The sequence below is a fragment of the Drosophila suzukii genome, unplaced genomic scaffold (assembly GCF_043229965.1).
Source record: "Drosophila suzukii unplaced genomic scaffold, CBGP_Dsuzu_IsoJpt1.0 scf_32, whole genome shotgun sequence".
Taxonomy (NCBI): Eukaryota; Metazoa; Arthropoda; class Insecta; order Diptera; family Drosophilidae; genus Drosophila; species Drosophila suzukii.
In genome coordinates, this window is record NW_027255919.1 from 65,001 (window position 1) to 85,000 (window position 20,000).

The 20,000-nt window shown below is 34.5% G+C and overlaps 4 non-coding genes across 4 annotated transcripts in view; all 4 read right to left on the reverse strand.

Annotated features, from left to right (window-relative positions):
- Nucleotides 1-4,303: 4,303 nt before the first annotated feature.
- LOC118878958 (large subunit ribosomal RNA) lies at nucleotides 4,304-8,273 on the reverse strand. Its single transcript, XR_005015473.3, has one exon. It is a non-coding gene; the product is annotated as a large subunit ribosomal RNA (ribosomal RNA).
- Nucleotides 8,274-8,678: 405 nt separating this feature from the next.
- On the reverse strand, nucleotides 8,679-8,857 carry LOC118879287 (5.8S ribosomal RNA). The gene has a single exon (XR_005015475.1). It is a non-coding gene; the product is annotated as a 5.8S ribosomal RNA (ribosomal RNA).
- Nucleotides 8,858-9,525: 668 nt separating this feature from the next.
- On the reverse strand, nucleotides 9,526-11,520 carry LOC118878953 (small subunit ribosomal RNA). The gene has a single exon (XR_005015469.1). It is a non-coding gene; the product is annotated as a small subunit ribosomal RNA (ribosomal RNA).
- A 4,667-nt stretch (nucleotides 11,521-16,187) lies between these two features.
- Nucleotides 16,188-20,000, reverse strand: part of LOC139354852 (large subunit ribosomal RNA) — a 3,970-nt gene continuing 157 nt past the window's right edge. The window contains exon 1 of the ribosomal RNA XR_011605702.1: nucleotides 16,188-20,000. This exon is cut by the window's right edge and continues 157 nt beyond it. This is a non-coding gene — a ribosomal RNA (large subunit ribosomal RNA).

Below are 20,000 nucleotides of genomic sequence, written 5' to 3' on the forward strand. Positions count from 1 at the left end.
AATTTAAAATTTATCTGTATATATTCATATAGACTCTTTGGTAATATATAATATAAAACCGAGCGCATATATGATATGTACTTTAATAATAAAATATATTTATAATTCGCTTTTACGCCTTTTTTTGTGTAAACTAATATTAAATAGTTAAGATAGAGGCAGAAAGGTCAAATATACATTTACAATGTATATCTAGCAATCCTGCCTCTTTTTGTTTTAAATAGGATTAATTAACGATAAAATTGGGAAACAATTTGTTATTCTATGTATAATAGAAACACTTGGCCTTTGTTTCGACTTTATTATCTTGGGCTTAAAATATTAACCGCGGAGCCAAGTCCCATATTCATAAATGAACACAGAAACAAATTTGACGGATAATATCTTATCTACCGACTATTGTCAATAGGAGATGGCCGGCCCATTGACCATCCTATAGTAGTTTTTGGACCCATTATCTTTAATTCGGGTATTTTCAATTGTCTTTGCCACCAAACCATTTGAAACTCTCTCTTATAATAAGTGAATACACATATATTTCCATTATATGGATATATCATCTTCATTTTATTTGCTACATCACCATATAATAGTTTTTGAACCCGTAATCTTCAATTCGGGTATTTTCAATTATCTTTACCAACCAACCATATGGTATTCTTTCTTATAATAAGAGAATACATGTGTATATCCATTATATGGATATATGGTCTTAACTTTATTTGCTACACCACCCTATAGTAGTTTTTGAACCCAATATCTTCAATTCGGGTATTTTCAATTCTCTTTGCCAACCACCCATTTATTTTTCAATATCCATATAATTCATTTAGTTTTGTATGTACAAAACAAGTTTTCTTTATAGTATTGACAAAATCATATGCATACGCATAACATAAGTTTTGACCAATACGAGGAGGGGCCCGCCAACGACCACCTCCCTATAGTAGTTTTTGGACCCATGATCTTCTAAAAGCATGTTTACAGTACTAGTGTCACCCTCACTAGGTTTATATATCGTGTTTCAGTGATATACGGGTAAATTTTACCATTTATTCTTAAGTATATGGCATTTATATGCCATATCTATATAATTCAATCATATTTTAATGTATATTTATTATATTATACATTATTATGCCTTATAGGTATTATACCTATAAGCCATATCCATACGATTCATTTACTAGTGCCGCCCCTCACTAGGTTTATATATCTTATTGCATTGATATACAATTTATTCTTATTTATATGGCATTTATATGGCATATCTATACAATTCCTTCATATTTCGATGTATACTTGCTAGATTATACATTGTTATGCCTTATAGGTATTATACCTATAAGCCATATCCATACGATTCACTTATATAAATATATGTATATTTTTCAATACATTATTTTTTTTCACTTTTGTATGGATTTTTATGCATATCCATACATTTATATGGATATGCTTGGCGGTCTTAATAGTATTGACAAACTTATATGCATAACATAGGTTTTGACCAATACGAGGAGGGGCCCGCCAACGACCACCTCCCTATAGTAGTTTTTGGACCCATGATCTTCTAAAAGCATGTTTACAGTACTAGTGTCACCCTCACTAGGTTTATATATCGTGTTTCAGTGATATACGGGTAAATTTTACCATTTATTCTTAAGTATATGGCATTTATATGCCATATCTATATAATTCAATCATGTTTTAATGTATATTTATTATATTATACATTATTATGCCTTATAGGTATTATACCTATAAGCCATATCCATACGATTCATTTACTAGTGCCGCCCCTCACTAGGTTTATATATCTTATTGCATTGATATACAATTTATTCTTATGTATATGGCATTTATATGCCATATCTATACAATTCCTTCATATTTCGATGTATACTTGCTAGATTATACATTGTTATGCCTTATAGGTATTATACCTATAAGCCATATCCATACGATTCACTTATATAAATATATGTATATTTTTCAATACATTATTTTTTTTCACTTTTGTATGGATTTTTATGCATATCCATACATTTATATGGATATGCTTGGCGGTCTTAATAGTATTGACAAACTTATATGCATAACATAGGTTTTGACCAATACGAGGAGGGGCCCGCCAACGACCACCTCCCTATAGTAGATTTTGGACCCATTATCTACCAAAAGCATGTTTACAGTACTAGCGTCACCCTCACTAGGTTTATATATCGTGTTTAAGTGATATACGGGTAAATTTTACCATTTATTCTTAAGTATATGGCATTTATATGCCATATCTATATAATTCAATCATGTTTTAATGTATATTTATTATATTATACATTATTATGCCTTATAGGTATTATACCTATAAGCCATATCCATACGATTCATTTACTAGTGCCGCCCCTCACTAGGTTTATATATCTTATTGCATTGATATACAATTTATTCTTATGTATATGGCATTTATATGCCATATCTATACAATTCCTGCATATTTCGATGTATATTTGCTAGATTATACATTGTTATGCCTTATAGGTATTATACCTATAAGACATATCCATACGATTCACTTATATAAATATATGTATATTTTTCAATACATTATTTTTTTTTCACTTTTGTATGGATTTGTATGCATATCCATACATTTATATGGATATGCTTGGCGTTCTTTATAGTATTGACAACCTCATATGTATAACATAGGTTTTGACCAATACGAGGAGGGGCCCGCCAACGACCACCTCCCTATAGTAGTTTTTTACCCCGAGCTCTGCCAAAATCATGTTTACAGTACTAGTGCCACCCTTCACTAGGTTTTTATATCTTATTTCAGTGATATAAGTGTTAATCATTCTATTTATTCTTATGCATATGGCATTTAAAAGCCATATCTATACAATTCATTCATATTTCAATGTATATTTATAATATTAAACCATATTATGACATATAGGTATTATACCTGTAAGCCATATCTATACGATTCATTCACTAGTGCCGCCCCTCACTAGGTTTATATATCTCATTTCAGTGATATATGGGTAAACTCTATTATTTTTCATATGACACTTATATGCTGCCATATATATAAAAATGCATTTATATTTCAACGTATATATATTTACTATATTATACATTAATATGCCTTAAAGGTATTATATCTACTATAAGCCATATCCATACGATTCATTTATATAAATACATATATGTATAATTTTCTATACATAAATTTTTTTTTATTAATATATGGGTTTCCTAAGCATATCCATATAATCCATTTAGTCTTATATGGATTAGATTGGTCTTCTTTATTGTATTGCCAAACTCATATTGATAACATAAGTGTTGAACAATAAGAGCAGCCGCCAACCAACCAACCGCCGCTACCATTACTTACTTTTATATATGTCCTCTTTATTTTAATGGTCTCTTTATTTGAATTTCAATACCATAGGAATATTTATACATCGAATATGTTTGCCACTAATTTTTCGCGTCACTTATAATATGACGATACAGACTTGCTACCATAACATAAGTTTTGAACAATAAGAGGAGCAGCCGCCAACCAACCAACCAACCAACCACTGCTACCATTGGAGGAACATATACTTACTTATTATATGGCCTCTCTCTGTACTTTAATGGTCTCTTTACTTGAATTTGAATACCATAGGAATATTTATATACATCGAATATGTTTGCCATTAATTTTTCGCGTCACTTATAATATGACGATACAGACTTGCTACCATAACATAAGTTTTGAACAATAAGAGGAGCAGACACCAACCAACCAACCGCTGCTACCATTGGAGGAACATATACTTACTTTTATATATGTCCTCTTTATTTAAATGGTCTCTTCATTTGAATATTAATACCATAGGAATATTTATACATCGAATATTGTTTGCCACTAATTTTTCGCGTCACTAATAATATGACGATACAGACTTGCTACCATAACATAAGTTTTGAACAATAAGAGGAGCAGACACCAACCAACCAACCGCTGCTACCATTGGAGGAACATATACTTACTTTTATATATGTCCTCTTTACTTGCATTATCAAAATACCATAGGAATATTTATACATGGAATATGTTTGCCACTTTATCATCGCGTCACTAATAAAGATGACGATGCATTTTGTTTGTTCAATATTTATTTATAATAATATATTGATTTTTTTATAGGTCTCTTATATTACTAGACCTTTTGCTAACCACAAAGTGGCGCGCCGTTGCAAGCAAGCATAAATTATTATGCCGCTTGCAACATCTTTATTATCGAATCATCAAGCAAAGGATAAGCTTCAGTGGATCGCAGTATGGCAGCTGCTCAACCACTTACAACACCTTGCCTGTTACAAAAGTCGTTTACAATTGATTCTAGGCTTTGTCATTGTATTAAATAATGCTTTTATATGTAACTAGCGCGGCATCAGGTGATCAAAGATCCTCCCAATTTACTATGTTACAAATTACATTGGCATCACATCCATTGTCGTTTATAAAGTAAATTATAAACTTTAAATGGTTTAGAAGCCATACAATGCAAATTGCCCCTTATTTATCATTGCAGTCCAGCACGGATACGACCTTAGAGGCGTTCAGGCATAATCCAACGGACGTAGCGTCATACCACTGTTCGCTCGAACAAGTATTGTGCCATTGGTCCGTACCTGCGGTTCCTCTCGTACTACGCAGGAATGCTGTCGCAACAACGTTTTGTCATTAGTAGGGTAAAACTAACCTGTCTCACGACGGTCTAAACCCAGCTCACGTTCCCTTGCATGGGTGAACAATCCAACGCTTGGTGAATTTTGCTTCACAATGATAGGAAGAGCCGACATCGAAGGATCAAAAAGCGACGTCGCTATGAACGCTTGGCCGCCACAAGCCAGTTATCCCTATGGTAACTTTTCTGACACCTCTTGTTAAAAACTCTTTAAACCAAAAGGATCGATAGGCCGAGCTTTTGCTGTCCCTGTGTGTACTGAACACCGAGATCAAGTCAGCATTTGCCCTTTTGCTCTATGTGTGGTTTCTGTCCGCACTGAGCTGGCCTTGGGACACCTCCGTTATTATTTGAGAGATGTACCGCCCCAGTCAAACTCCCTACCTGGCAATGTCCTTGAATTGGATCATACCTGAGTAATTGGAGTTATACCAAATTTTCAAATCAAAAATACATAAATGCACCGTTTTATTAAAGAATTTGTTTGCGATTATATAACAAACTCGTGATACTTTGATCAAGAAGCTTGCATCAAAACCCAATACCATAAGATATAATAAATATATCCGTATAATGGCTAGGAAATGATACACGTTCCATTTAATCAAGTAAGTAAGGAAACAATAAGAGTAGTGGTATTTCATTGGCGATACCAAACCGAAGTCTAATATCTCCCACTTATTCTACACCTCTTATGTCTCCTTACACTGCCAGATTAGAGTCAAGCTCAAAAGGGTCTTCTTTCCCCGCTAATTATTCCAAGCCCGTTCCCTTGGCTGTGGTTTCGCTAGATAGTAGATAGGGACAGTAGGAATCTCGTTAATCCATTCATGCGCGTCACTAATTAGATGACGAGGCATTTGGCTACCTTAAGAGAGTCATAGTTACTCCCGCCGTTGACCCGCGCTTACTTGAATTTCTTCACTTTGACATTCAGAGCACTGGGCAGAAATCACATTGTGTCAACACCCGCTAGGGCCATCACAATGCTTTGTTTTAATTAGACAGTCGGATTCCCCAAGTCCGTGCCAGTTCTGAATTGATTGTTAATTGATAATCGTTATAATTAATAAGAACTAATTGGTTTAACCCAATTAGTATTCTTAAAAATTTTAGCAAGAAAGTTCCACAATTGGCTACGTAACTAAACTATCCGGGGAACAAGTGACCAACATAAATGCCAGACACTCTATTTACCCAGAACGAGCACATAAACCATGTTATTGTTTCCCAATCAAGCCCGACTATCTCAATCTTCAGAGCCAATCCTTATCCCGAAGTTACGGATCTAATTTGCCGACTTCCCTTACCTACATTATTCTATCGACTAGAGACTCTTCACCTTGGAGACCAGCTGCGGATATTGGTACGGCCTGTTGAGAAGTTTGCGTGTCCCCACCATAAATTTTCAAGGTCCGAGGAGAAAATATCGACACAACAGTATATGTCATGCTCTTCTAGCCCATCTACCATATCTCTCTGCGAAAGACTTCCATGGTAGTACGGCTATAAAACAGAAAAGAAAACTCTTCCGATATCTCTCGACGGCTTCTTTATGGTCGTTCCTGTTGCCAGGATGAGCACGAGGCCCATATTTAATAACAAACGGATACTCAACAGGTTACGGAATTGGAACCGTATTCCCTTTCGTTCAAAATTATTCAAGTATATTAATTAGCTTGATTTATATAATATAATATATTTGTATGGCATTTGTGTTTTACTTGAAAATTTTCGGCTTTCGCCTTGAACTTAGGACCGACTAACTCGTGATCAACCACTGTTCACACGAAACCCTTCTCCACTTCAGTCCTCCAAGGTCTCATTCGATTATTTGCTACTACCACCAAGATCTGTACCAATGGCAGCTCCATGCAGGCTTGCGCCAAACACTTCTACGCATACCATTGTACCTTCCTACTCACTAAAGTTTCAAAATTTATATCACAAGTAATATAAATCATCTACTTTAGCGGTAATGTATAGGTATACAACTTAAGCGCCATCCATTTTAAGGGCTAGTTGCTTCGGCAGGTGAGTTGTTACACACTCCTTAGCGGATTTCGACTTCCATGATCACCGTCCTGCTGTTTTAAGCAACCAACGCCTTTCATGGTATCTGCATGAGTTGTTAATTTGGGCACCGTAACATTACGTTTGGTTCATCCCACAGCGCCAGTTCTGCTTACCAAAAGTGGCCCACTGGGCACATTATATCATAACCTTGAACTTCATATCAAGAAAGTTAAGGTTCTTACCCATTTAAAGTTTGAGAATAGGTTAAGATCGTTTCGACCCTAAGGCCTCTAATCATTCGCTTTACCAGATAAGATTATTTTATATAACATTAAAATGCACCAGCTATCCTGAGGGAAACTTCGGAAGGAACCAGCTACTAGATGGTTCGATTGGTCTTTCGCCCCTATACTCAATTCTGACAATCGATTTGCACGTCAGAACTGTTTCGGTCTTCCATCAGGGTTTCCCCTGACTTCAACCTGATCAAGTATAGTTCACCATCTTTCGGGTCACAGCATATATGCTCAAGGTACGTTCCAGTTAGAGGCATAAATAATATAAATATCATTATACATAACTATATAGAACGCCCCGGGATTGTGTTAATTAGCTATAAATAGTTAAAAAACTAATCCCATTATTAGTCAAGTTAATTACGCTATTAGGTTTATATCCCAATAACTTGCACATATGTTAGACTCCTTGGTCCGTGTTTCAAGACGGGTCCCGAAGGTATCCTGAATCTTTCGCATTGTTAATCATACAAGTGCATATAATAAACACAAAAATCAATGATAATTATGCCATTATATAATTCCGAAAAATTAACGCACTGTATTCATATAAATCTATCAGCACTTTATCAAATTAATAACATTTATTCTGTGTTAAAATGCAAGCAAATTAATTTGAATAAACTATAAGTTATATTTTATGATAAATTTTGTATGCTAATAGATTACAATGTCCTTATATGGAAAAAATGCACACTATTATCATAATATTGTTTAAATATTACAATTTTAATGATGAATTTTCCATAACGGATATTCAGGTTCATCGGGCTTAACCTCTAAGCAGTTTCACGTACTGTTTAACTCTCTATTCAGAGTTCTTTTCAACTTTCCCTCACGGTACTTGTTTACTATCGGTCTCATGGTTATATTTAGTTTTAGATGGAGTTTACCACCCACTTAGTGCTGCACTATCAAGCAACACGACTCTTTGGAAACATCATCTAGTAATCATTAACGTTATACGGGCCTGGCACCCTCTATGGGTAAATGGCCTCATTTAAGAAGGACTTAAATCGTTAATTTCTCATACTAGAATATTGACGCTCCATACACTGCATCTCACATTTGCCATATAGACAAAGTGACTTAGTGCTGAACTGATTTCTTTTCGCTCGCCGCTACTAAGAAAATCCTGGTTAGTTTCTTTTCCTCCCCTAATTAATATGCTTAAATTCAGGGGGTAGTCCCATATGAGTTGAGGTTGTGTATAACTTTTATTTGCAATTAATTCTTTATATATAATGATAAAACATTTTATTAAATTCGTTATATTTATATATATATATATTTGTATGGCATTTGTTTGGTCTAACGAATCAACGAAGAATAATAATATAGTCAACGGCTTTCTATTTTCTAATCGTTAATAAGAGACAATTCTAGATAAATTTTTTATGCTAGACATTTCTCAGTATTATTTGATTGAAAAAGAAAATATTTCTCTTCGTTTTTCACATTCAAATTAATTTACTAATGTGAGATAATGTTTTTCATATATTTGTTAATATTATGAATAAAATAATTAAATTATTATTATCCAATAATATACCATATGCTTATAAAATTTCATTATAAAATTTGTATAAACAACTTAATTAGCATAGTCTTACAACCCTCAACCATATGTAGTCCAAGCAGCACTATAAAATTAATTAAAGTACATAACAGCATGGACTGCGATATGCGTTCAAAATGTCGATGTTCATGTGTCCTGCAGTTCACACGATGACGCACAGTTTGCTGCGTTCTTCATCGACCCATGAGCCGAGTGATCCACCGCTTAGAGTTTTATATATTGGTTTGTTAATTTTGTCATATATGTTTTTATTGAAAGAAATTAAAAATACACCATTTTACTGGCATATATCAATTCCTTCAATAAATTTATTTTTATACCTAAAACGAATGCTGCGAAATGTCTTAGTTTCATATAACCAATAATATATCAAGTATTTTTTTAATGGCATTTACGGTATTAAATACTTTTTAGCGATATATATTGAAATTTATATAAAACATTAACCTGTATTAATCAGGTACAACATTGTACATTTTAGGTTGTTGCATTATCCAATGTATGCGCATAACTGAGATGAACAATACATATCGCAACGCGTGTATATTATGGTCCATATACACACAGTGTTTTATTAATTGCATTTAATATACAATATAATAATAATATCAAATAATTTCGATTTGCTTGTTCGAATTTGTTATTTGTTTTGCTTTTGCTTTCTTGCTTATTTATTTCTCTTATTTATTGCAATAATATATTTATATATTATATATTTCTTATTACAATTATTATATTTCGACTTGCTTTTTCGAAATTGTATTTGATCTATATATATATAGATCATATTTTTGGCAATTTAATATTTTATTTGTATTACTATAATAATGTTATTATAATAAAAACAAATTTTTTTATTAACGGTAAGGATATTAAACAATAATGATCCTTCCGCAGGTTCACCTACGGAAACCTTGTTACGACTTTTACTTCCTCTAAATAATCAAGTTCGGTCAACTTTTGCGAAACAACCGTAACACACAAGGCGTCACAGTGATCACGTCCGGAGACCTCACTAAATAATTCAATCGGTAGTAGCGACGGGCGGTGTGTACAAAGGGCAGGGACGTAATCAATGCGAGTTAATGACTCACACTTACTGGGAATTCCAAGTTCATGTGAACAGTTTCAGTTCACAATCCCAAGCATGAAAGTGGTTCAGCGGTTTACCCGGACCTCTCGGTCTAGGAAATACACGTTGATACTTTCATTGTAGCGCGCGTGCAGCCCAGGACATCTAAGGGCATCACAGACCTGTTATTGCTCAATCTCATTATTGCTAGACGCAATTTGTCCATTTAAGAAGCTAGTGTCCTTATAATGGGACAAACCAACAGGTACGGCTCCACTTATATAAACACATTCAAACACAATAAACATTTTACTGCCACCATGAATGAAGGCTATATAAGCTTCAACACCATAATCCTGAAGATATCTATTTAATATATTTGAGTCTCGTTCGTTATCGGAATTAACCAGACAAATCACTCCACGAACTAAGAACGGCCATGCACCACCACCCATAGATTCGAGAAAGAGCTATCAATCTGTCTTACACACTTATGTTCGGACCTGGTAAGTTTTCCCGTGTTGAGTCAAATTAAGCCGCAGGCTCCACTCCTGGTGGTGCCCTTCCGTCAATTCCTTTAAGTTTCAGCTTTGCAACCATACTTCCCCCGGAGCCCAAAAGCTTTGGTTTCCCGGGAAGCGACTGAGAGAGCCATAAAAGTAGCTACACCCAATTGCTAGCTGGCATCGTTTATGGTTAGAACTAGGGCGGTATCTGATCGCCTTCGAACCTCTAACTTTCGTTCTTGATTAATGAAAACATCTTTGGCAAATGCTTTCGCTTAAGTTAGTCTTACGACGGTCCAAGAATTTCACCTCTCGCGTCGTAATACTAATGCCCCCAAACTGCTTCTATTAATCATTACCTCTTGATCTGAAAACCAATGAAAGCAGAACAGAGGTCTTATTTCATTATCCCATGCACAGAATATTCAGGCATTTGAAGCCTGCTTTAAGCACTCTAATTTGTTCAAAGTAATTGTACCGGCCCACAATAACACTCGTTTAAGAGCACTAATGCAGGTTTTTAAATAGGAGGAACATATGAAAAAATACAAGTATCTAAGCACATGTAAGAACTCCACCGGTAATACGCTTACATACATAAAGGTATAGTACTAACCACAATTGTAAGTTGTACTACCCGTATGAAGCACAAGTTCAACTACGAACGTTTTAACCGCAACAACTTTAATATACGCTATTGGAGCTGGAATTACCGCGGCTGCTGGCACCAGACTTGCCCTCCAATTGGTCCTTGTTAAAGGATTTAAAGTGTACTCATTCCAATTACAGGGCCTCGGATATGAGTCCTGTATTGTTATTTTTCGTCACTACCTCCCCGAGCTGGGAGTGGGTAATTTACGCGCCTGCTGCCTTCCTTAGATGTGGTAGCCGTTTCTCAGGCTCCCTCTCCGGAATCGAACCCTGATTCCCCGTTACCCGTTGCAACCATGGTAGTCCTAGATACTACCATCAAAAGTTGATAGGGCAGACATTTGAAAGATCTGTCGTCGGTACAAGACCATACGATCTGCATGTTATCTAGAGTTCAACCAATATAACGATCTTGCGATCGCTTGGTTTTAGCCTAATAAAAGCACATGTCCCATAAGGTTCATGTTTTAATTGCATGTATTAGCTCTAGAATTACCACAGTTATCCAAGTAACTGTTAACGATCTAAGGAACCATAACTGATATAATGAGCCTTTTGCGGTTTCACTTTTAATTCGTGTGTACTTAGACATGCATGGCTTAATCTTTGAGACAAGCATATAACTACTGGCAGGATCAACCAGAATAATGTTTTTATTCATATTTCATTCATATTTTTGAATAGAAATTAGCAATATAAATTTTATAGATTGTTTTCTATCGAATACGGCCATTTTTATATAGCATTCGTATACGTTTGTTTTCAATATATACTTGTTTCGCCACTAATAATAACAAGTTTTTTAATTATTGATGTTTAAAAAAAAGAAATATCTTATCTTCTTTAAAACACAATATTTTGTAATATGTAATAATATTTTCTTTATATATGCATATTTCATTCTAAAATATCATTTTTGTTCGACATACGTCATTATTGTATCCACACATGTACAATTTTTGTTTAACCAATATATAATATTGAGTTAAATCATTTGTATTTTGATGATAAATTTAAAATTTATCTGTATATATTCATATAGACTCTTTGGTAATATATAATATAAAACCGAGCGCATATATGATATGTACTTTAATAATAAAATATATTTATAATTCGCTTTTACGCCTTTTTTTGTGTAAACTAATATTAAATAGTTAAGATAGAGGCAGAAAGGTCAAATATACATTTACAATGTATATCTAGCAATCCTGCCTCTTTTTGTTTTAAATAGGATTAATTAACGATAAAATTGGGAAACAATTTGTTATTCTATGTATAATAGAAACACTTGGCCTTTGTTTCGACTTTATTATCTTGGGCTTAAAATATTAACCGCGGAGCCAAGTCCCATATTCATAAATGAACACAGAAACAAATTTGACGGATAATATCTTATCTACCGACTATTGTCAATAGGAGATGGCCGGCCCATTGACCATCCTATAGTAGTTTTTGGACCCATTATCTTTAATTCGGGTATTTTCAATTGTCTTTGCCACCAAACCATTTGAAACTCTCTCTTATAATAAGTGAATACACATATATTTCCATTATATGGATATATCATCTTCATTTTATTTGCTACATCACCATATAATAGTTTTTGAACCCGTAATCTTCAATTCGGGTATTTTCAATTATCTTTACCAACCAACCATATGGTATTCTTTCTTATAATAAGAGAATACATGTGTATATCCATTATATGGATATATGGTCTTAACTTTATTTGCTACACCACCCTATAGTAGTTTTTGAACCCAATATCTTCAATTCGGGTATTTTCAATTCTCTTTGCCAACCACCCATTTATTTTTCAATATCCATATAATTCATTTAGTTTTGTATGTACAAAACAAGTTTTCTTTATAGTATTGACAAAATCATATGCATACGCATAACATAAGTTTTGACCAATACGAGGAGGGGCCCGCCAACGACCACCTCCCTATAGTAGTTTTTGGACCCATGATCTTCTAAAAGCATGTTTACAGTACTAGTGTCACCCTCACTAGGTTTATATATCGTGTTTCAGTGATATACGGGTAAATTTTACCATTTATTCTTAAGTATATGGCATTTATATGCCATATCTATATAATTCAATCATATTTTAATGTATATTTATTATATTATACATTATTATGCCTTATAGGTATTATACCTATAAGCCATATCCATACGATTCATTTACTAGTGCCGCCCCTCACTAGGTTTATATATCTTATTGCATTGATATACAATTTATTCTTATTTATATGGCATTTATATGGCATATCTATACAATTCCTTCATATTTCGATGTATACTTGCTAGATTATACATTGTTATGCCTTATAGGTATTATACCTATAAGCCATATCCATACGATTCACTTATATAAATATATGTATATTTTTCAATACATTATTTTTTTTCACTTTTGTATGGATTTTTATGCATATCCATACATTTATATGGATATGCTTGGCGGTCTTAATAGTATTGACAAACTTATATGCATAACATAGGTTTTGACCAATACGAGGAGGGGCCCGCCAACGACCACCTCCCTATAGTAGTTTTTGGACCCATGATCTTCTAAAAGCATGTTTACAGTACTAGTGTCACCCTCACTAGGTTTATATATCGTGTTTCAGTGATATACGGGTAAATTTTACCATTTATTCTTAAGTATATGGCATTTATATGCCATATCTATATAATTCAATCATGTTTTAATGTATATTTATTATATTATACATTATTATGCCTTATAGGTATTATACCTATAAGCCATATCCATACGATTCATTTACTAGTGCCGCCCCTCACTAGGTTTATATATCTTATTGCATTGATATACAATTTATTCTTATGTATATGGCATTTATATGCCATATCTATACAATTCCTTCATATTTCGATGTATACTTGCTAGATTATACATTGTTATGCCTTATAGGTATTATACCTATAAGCCATATCCATACGATTCACTTATATAAATATATGTATATTTTTCAATACATTATTTTTTTTCACTTTTGTATGGATTTTTATGCATATCCATACATTTATATGGATATGCTTGGCGGTCTTAATAGTATTGACAAACTTATATGCATAACATAGGTTTTGACCAATACGAGGAGGGGCCCGCCAACGACCACCTCCCTATAGTAGATTTTGGACCCATTATCTACCAAAAGCATGTTTACAGTACTAGCGTCACCCTCACTAGGTTTATATATCGTGTTTAAGTGATATACGGGTAAATTTTACCATTTATTCTTAAGTATATGGCATTTATATGCCATATCTATATAATTCAATCATGTTTTAATGTATATTTATTATATTATACATTATTATGCCTTATAGGTATTATACCTATAAGCCATATCCATACGATTCATTTACTAGTGCCGCCCCTCACTAGGTTTATATATCTTATTGCATTGATATACAATTTATTCTTATGTATATGGCATTTATATGCCATATCTATACAATTCCTGCATATTTCGATGTATATTTGCTAGATTATACATTGTTATGCCTTATAGGTATTATACCTATAAGACATATCCATACGATTCACTTATATAAATATATGTATATTTTTCAATACATTATTTTTTTTTCACTTTTGTATGGATTTGTATGCATATCCATACATTTATATGGATATGCTTGGCGTTCTTTATAGTATTGACAACCTCATATGTATAACATAGGTTTTGACCAATACGAGGAGGGGCCCGCCAACGACCACCTCCCTATAGTAGTTTTTTACCCCGAGCTCTGCCAAAATCATGTTTACAGTACTAGTGCCACCCTTCACTAGGTTTTTATATCTTATTTCAGTGATATAAGTGTTAATCATTCTATTTATTCTTATGCATATGGCATTTAAAAGCCATATCTATACAATTCATTCATATTTCAATGTATATTTATAATATTAAACCATATTATGACATATAGGTATTATACCTGTAAGCCATATCTATACGATTCATTCACTAGTGCCGCCCCTCACTAGGTTTATATATCTCATTTCAGTGATATATGGGTAAACTCTATTATTTTTCATATGACACTTATATGCTGCCATATATATAAAAATGCATTTATATTTCAACGTATATATATTTACTATATTATACATTAATATGCCTTAAAGGTATTATATCTACTATAAGCCATATCCATACGATTCATTTATATAAATACATATATGTATAATTTTCTATACATAAATTTTTTTTTATTAATATATGGGTTTCCTAAGCATATCCATATAATCCATTTAGTCTTATATGGATTAGATTGGTCTTCTTTATTGTATTGCCAAACTCATATTGATAACATAAGTTTTGAACAATAAGAGCAGCCGCCAACCAACCAACCGCCGCTACCATTACTTACTTTTATATATGTCCTCTTTATTTTAATGGTCTCTTTATTTGAATTTCAATACCATAGGAATATTTATACATCGAATATGTTTGCCACTAATTTTTCGCGTCACTTATAATATGACGATACAGACTTGCTACCATAACATAAGTTTTGAACAATAAGAGGAGCAGCCGCCAACCAACCAACCAACCAACCACTGCTACCATTGGAGGAACATATACTTACTTATTATATGGCCTCTCTCTGTACTTTAATGGTCTCTTTACTTGAATTTGAATACCATAGGAATATTTATATACATCGAATATGTTTGCCATTAATTTTTCGCGTCACTTATAATATGACGATACAGACTTGCTACCATAACATAAGTTTTGAACAATAAGAGGAGCAGACACCAACCAACCAACCGCTGCTACCATTGGAGGAACATATACTTACTTTTATATATGTCCTCTTTATTTAAATGGTCTCTTCATTTGAATATTAATACCATAGGAATATTTATACATCGAATATTGTTTGCCACTAATTTTTCGCGTCACTAATAATATGACGATACAGACTTGCTACCATAACATAAGTTTTGAACAATAAGAGGAGCAGACACCAACCAACCAACCGCTGCTACCATTGGAGGAACATATACTTACTTTTATATATGTCCTCTTTACTTGCATTATCAAAATACCATAGGAATATTTATACATGGAATATGTTTGCCACTTTATCATCGCGTCACTAATAAAGATGACGATGCATTTTGTTTGTTCAATATTTATTTATAATAATATATTGATTTTTTTATAGGTCTCTTATATTACTAGACCTTTTGCTAACCACAAAGTGGCGCGCCGTTGCAAGCAAGCATAAATTATTATGCCGCTTGCAACATCTTTATTATCGAATCATCAAGCAAAGGATAAGCTTCAGTGGATCGCAGTATGGCAGCTGCTCAACCACTTACAACACCTTGCCTGTTACAAAAGTCGTTTACAATTGATTCTAGGCTTTGTCATTGTATTAAATAATGCTTTTATATGTAACTAGCGCGGCATCAGGTGATCAAAGATCCTCCCAATTTACTATGTTACAAATTACATTGGCATCACATCCATTGTCGTTTATAAAGTAAATTATAAACTTTAAATGGTTTAGAAGCCATACAATGCAAATTGCCCCTTATTTATCATTGCAGTCCAGCACGGATACGACCTTAGAGGCGTTCAGGCATAATCCAACGGACGTAGCGTCATACCACTGTTCGCTCGAACAAGTATTGTGCCATTGGTCCGTACCTGCGGTTCCTCTCGTACTACGCAGGAATGCTGTCGCAACAACGTTTTGTCATTAGTAGGGTAAAACTAACCTGTCTCACGACGGTCTAAACCCAGCTCACGTTCCCTTGCATGGGTGAACAATCCAACGCTTGGTGAATTTTGCTTCACAATGATAGGAAGAGCCGACATCGAAGGATCAAAAAGCGACGTCGCTATGAACGCTTGGCCGCCACAAGCCAGTTATCCCTATGGTAACTTTTCTGACACCTCTTGTTAAAAACTCTTTAAACCAAAAGGATCGATAGGCCGAGCTTTTGCTGTCCCTGTGTGTACTGAACACCGAGATCAAGTCAGCATTTGCCCTTTTGCTCTATGTGTGGTTTCTGTCCGCACTGAGCTGGCCTTGGGACACCTCCGTTATTATTTGAGAGATGTACCGCCCCAGTCAAACTCCCTACCTGGCAATGTCCTTGAATTGGATCATACCTGAGTAATTGGAGTTATACCAAATTTTCAAATCAAAAATACATAAATGCACCGTTTTATTAAAGAATTTGTTTGCGATTATATAACAAACTCGTGATACTTTGATCAAGAAGCTTGCATCAAAACCCAATACCATAAGATATAATAAATATATCCGTATAATGGCTAGGAAATGATACACGTTCCATTTAATCAAGTAAGTAAGGAAACAATAAGAGTAGTGGTATTTCATTGGCGATACCAAACCGAAGTCTAATATCTCCCACTTATTCTACACCTCTTATGTCTCCTTACACTGCCAGATTAGAGTCAAGCTCAAAAGGGTCTTCTTTCCCCGCTAATTATTCCAAGCCCGTTCCCTTGGCTGTGGTTTCGCTAGATAGTAGATAGGGACAGTAGGAATCTCGTTAATCCATTCATGCGCGTCACTAATTAGATGACGAGGCATTTGGCTACCTTAAGAGAGTCATAGTTACTCCCGCCGTTGACCCGCGCTTACTTGAATTTCTTCACTTTGACATTCAGAGCACTGGGCAGAAATCACATTGTGTCAACACCCGCTAGGGCCATCACAATGCTTTGTTTTAATTAGACAGTCGGATTCCCCAAGTCCGTGCCAGTTCTGAATTGATTGTTAATTGATAATCGTTATAATTAATAAGAACTAATTGGTTTAACCCAATTAGTATTCTTAAAAATTTTAGCAAGAAAGTTCCACAATTGGCTACGTAACTAAACTATCCGGGGAACAAGTGACCAACATAAATGCCAGACACTCTATTTACCCAGAACGAGCACATAAACCATGTTATTGTTTCCCAATCAAGCCCGACTATCTCAATCTTCAGAGCCAATCCTTATCCCGAAGTTACGGATCTAATTTGCCGACTTCCCTTACCTACATTATTCTATCGACTAGAGACTCTTCACCTTGGAGACCAGCTGCGGATATTGGTACGGCCTGTTGAGAAGTTTGCGTGTCCCCACCATAAATTTTCAAGGTCCGAGGAGAAAATATCGACACAACAGTATATGTCATGCTCTTCTAGCCCATCTACCATATCTCTCTGCGAAAGACTTCCATGGTAGTACGGCTATAAAACAGAAAAGAAAACTCTTCCGATATCTCTCGACGGCTTCTTTATGGTCGTTCCTGTTGCCAGGATGAGCACGAGGCCCATATTTAATAACAAACGGATACTCAACAGGTTACGGAATTGGAACCGTATTCCCTTTCGTTCAAAATTATTCAAGTATATTAATTAGCTTGATTTATATAATATAATATATTTGTATGGCATTTGTGTTTTACTTGAAAATTTTCGGCTTTCGCCTTGAACTTAGGACCGACTAACTCGTGATCAACCACTGTTCACACGAAACCCTTCTCCACTTCAGTCCTCCAAGGTCTCATTCGATTATTTGCTACTACCACCAAGATCTGTACCAATGGCAGCTCCATGCAGGCTTGCGCCAAACACTTCTACGCATACCATTGTACCTTCCTACTCACTAAAGTTTCAAAATTTATATCACAAGTAATATAAATCATCTACTTTAGCGGTAATGTATAGGTATACAACTTAAGCGCCATCCATTTTAAGGGCTAGTTGCTTCGGCAGGTGAGTTGTTACACACTCCTTAGCGGATTTCGACTTCCATGATCACCGTCCTGCTGTTTTAAGCAACCAACGCCTTTCATGGTATCTGCATGAGTTGTTAATTTGGGCACCGTAACATTACGTTTGGTTCATCCCACAGCGCCAGTTCTGCTTACCAAAAGTGGCCCACTGGGCACATTATATCATAACCTTGAACTTCATATCAAGAAAGTTAAGGTTCTTACCCATTTAAAGTTTGAGAATAGGTTAAGATCGTTTCGACCCTAAGGCCTCTAATCATTCGCTTTACCAGATAAGATTATTTTATATAACATTAAAATGCACCAGCTATCCTGAGGGAAACTTCGGAAGGAACCAGCTACTAGATGGTTCGATTGGTCTTTCGCCCCTATACTCAATTCTGACAATCGATTTGCACGTCAGAACTGTTTCGGTCTTCCATCAGGGTTTCCCCTGACTTCAACCTGATCAAGTATAGTTCACCATCTTTCGGGTCACAGCATATATGCTCAAGGTACGTTCCAGTTAGAGGCATAAATAATATAAATATCATTATACATAACTATATAGAACGCCCCGGGATTGTGTTAATTAGCTATAAATAGTTAAAAAACTAATCCCATTATTAGTCAAGTTAATTACGCTATTAGGTTTATATCCCAATAACTTGCACATATGTTAGACTCCTTGGTCCGTGTTTCAAGACGGGTCCCGAAGGTATCCTGAATCTTTCGCATTGTTAATCATACAAGTGCATATAATAAACACAAAAATCAATGATAATTATGCCATTATATAATTCCGAAAAATTAACGCACTGTATTCATATAAATCTATCAGCACTTTATCAAATTAATAACATTTATTCTGTGTTAAAATGCAAGCAAATTAATTTGAATAAACTATAAGTTATATTTTATGATAAATTTTGTATGCTAATAGATTACAATGTCCTTATATGGAAAAAATGCACACTATTATCATAATATTGTTTAAATATTACAATTTTAATGATGAATTTTCCATAACGGATATTCAGGTTCATCGGGCTTAACCTCTAAGCAGTTTCACGTACTGTTTAACTCTCTATTCAGAGTTCTTTTCAACTTTCCCTCACGGTACTTGTTTACTATCGGTCTCATGGTTATATTTAGTTTTAGATGGAGTTTACCACCCACTTAGTGCTGCACTATCAAGCAACACGACTCTTTGGAAACATCATCTAGTAATCATTAACGTTATACGGGCCTGGCACCCTCTATGGGTAAATGGCCTCATTTAAGAAGGACTTAAATCGTTAATTTCTCATACTAGAATATTGACGCTCC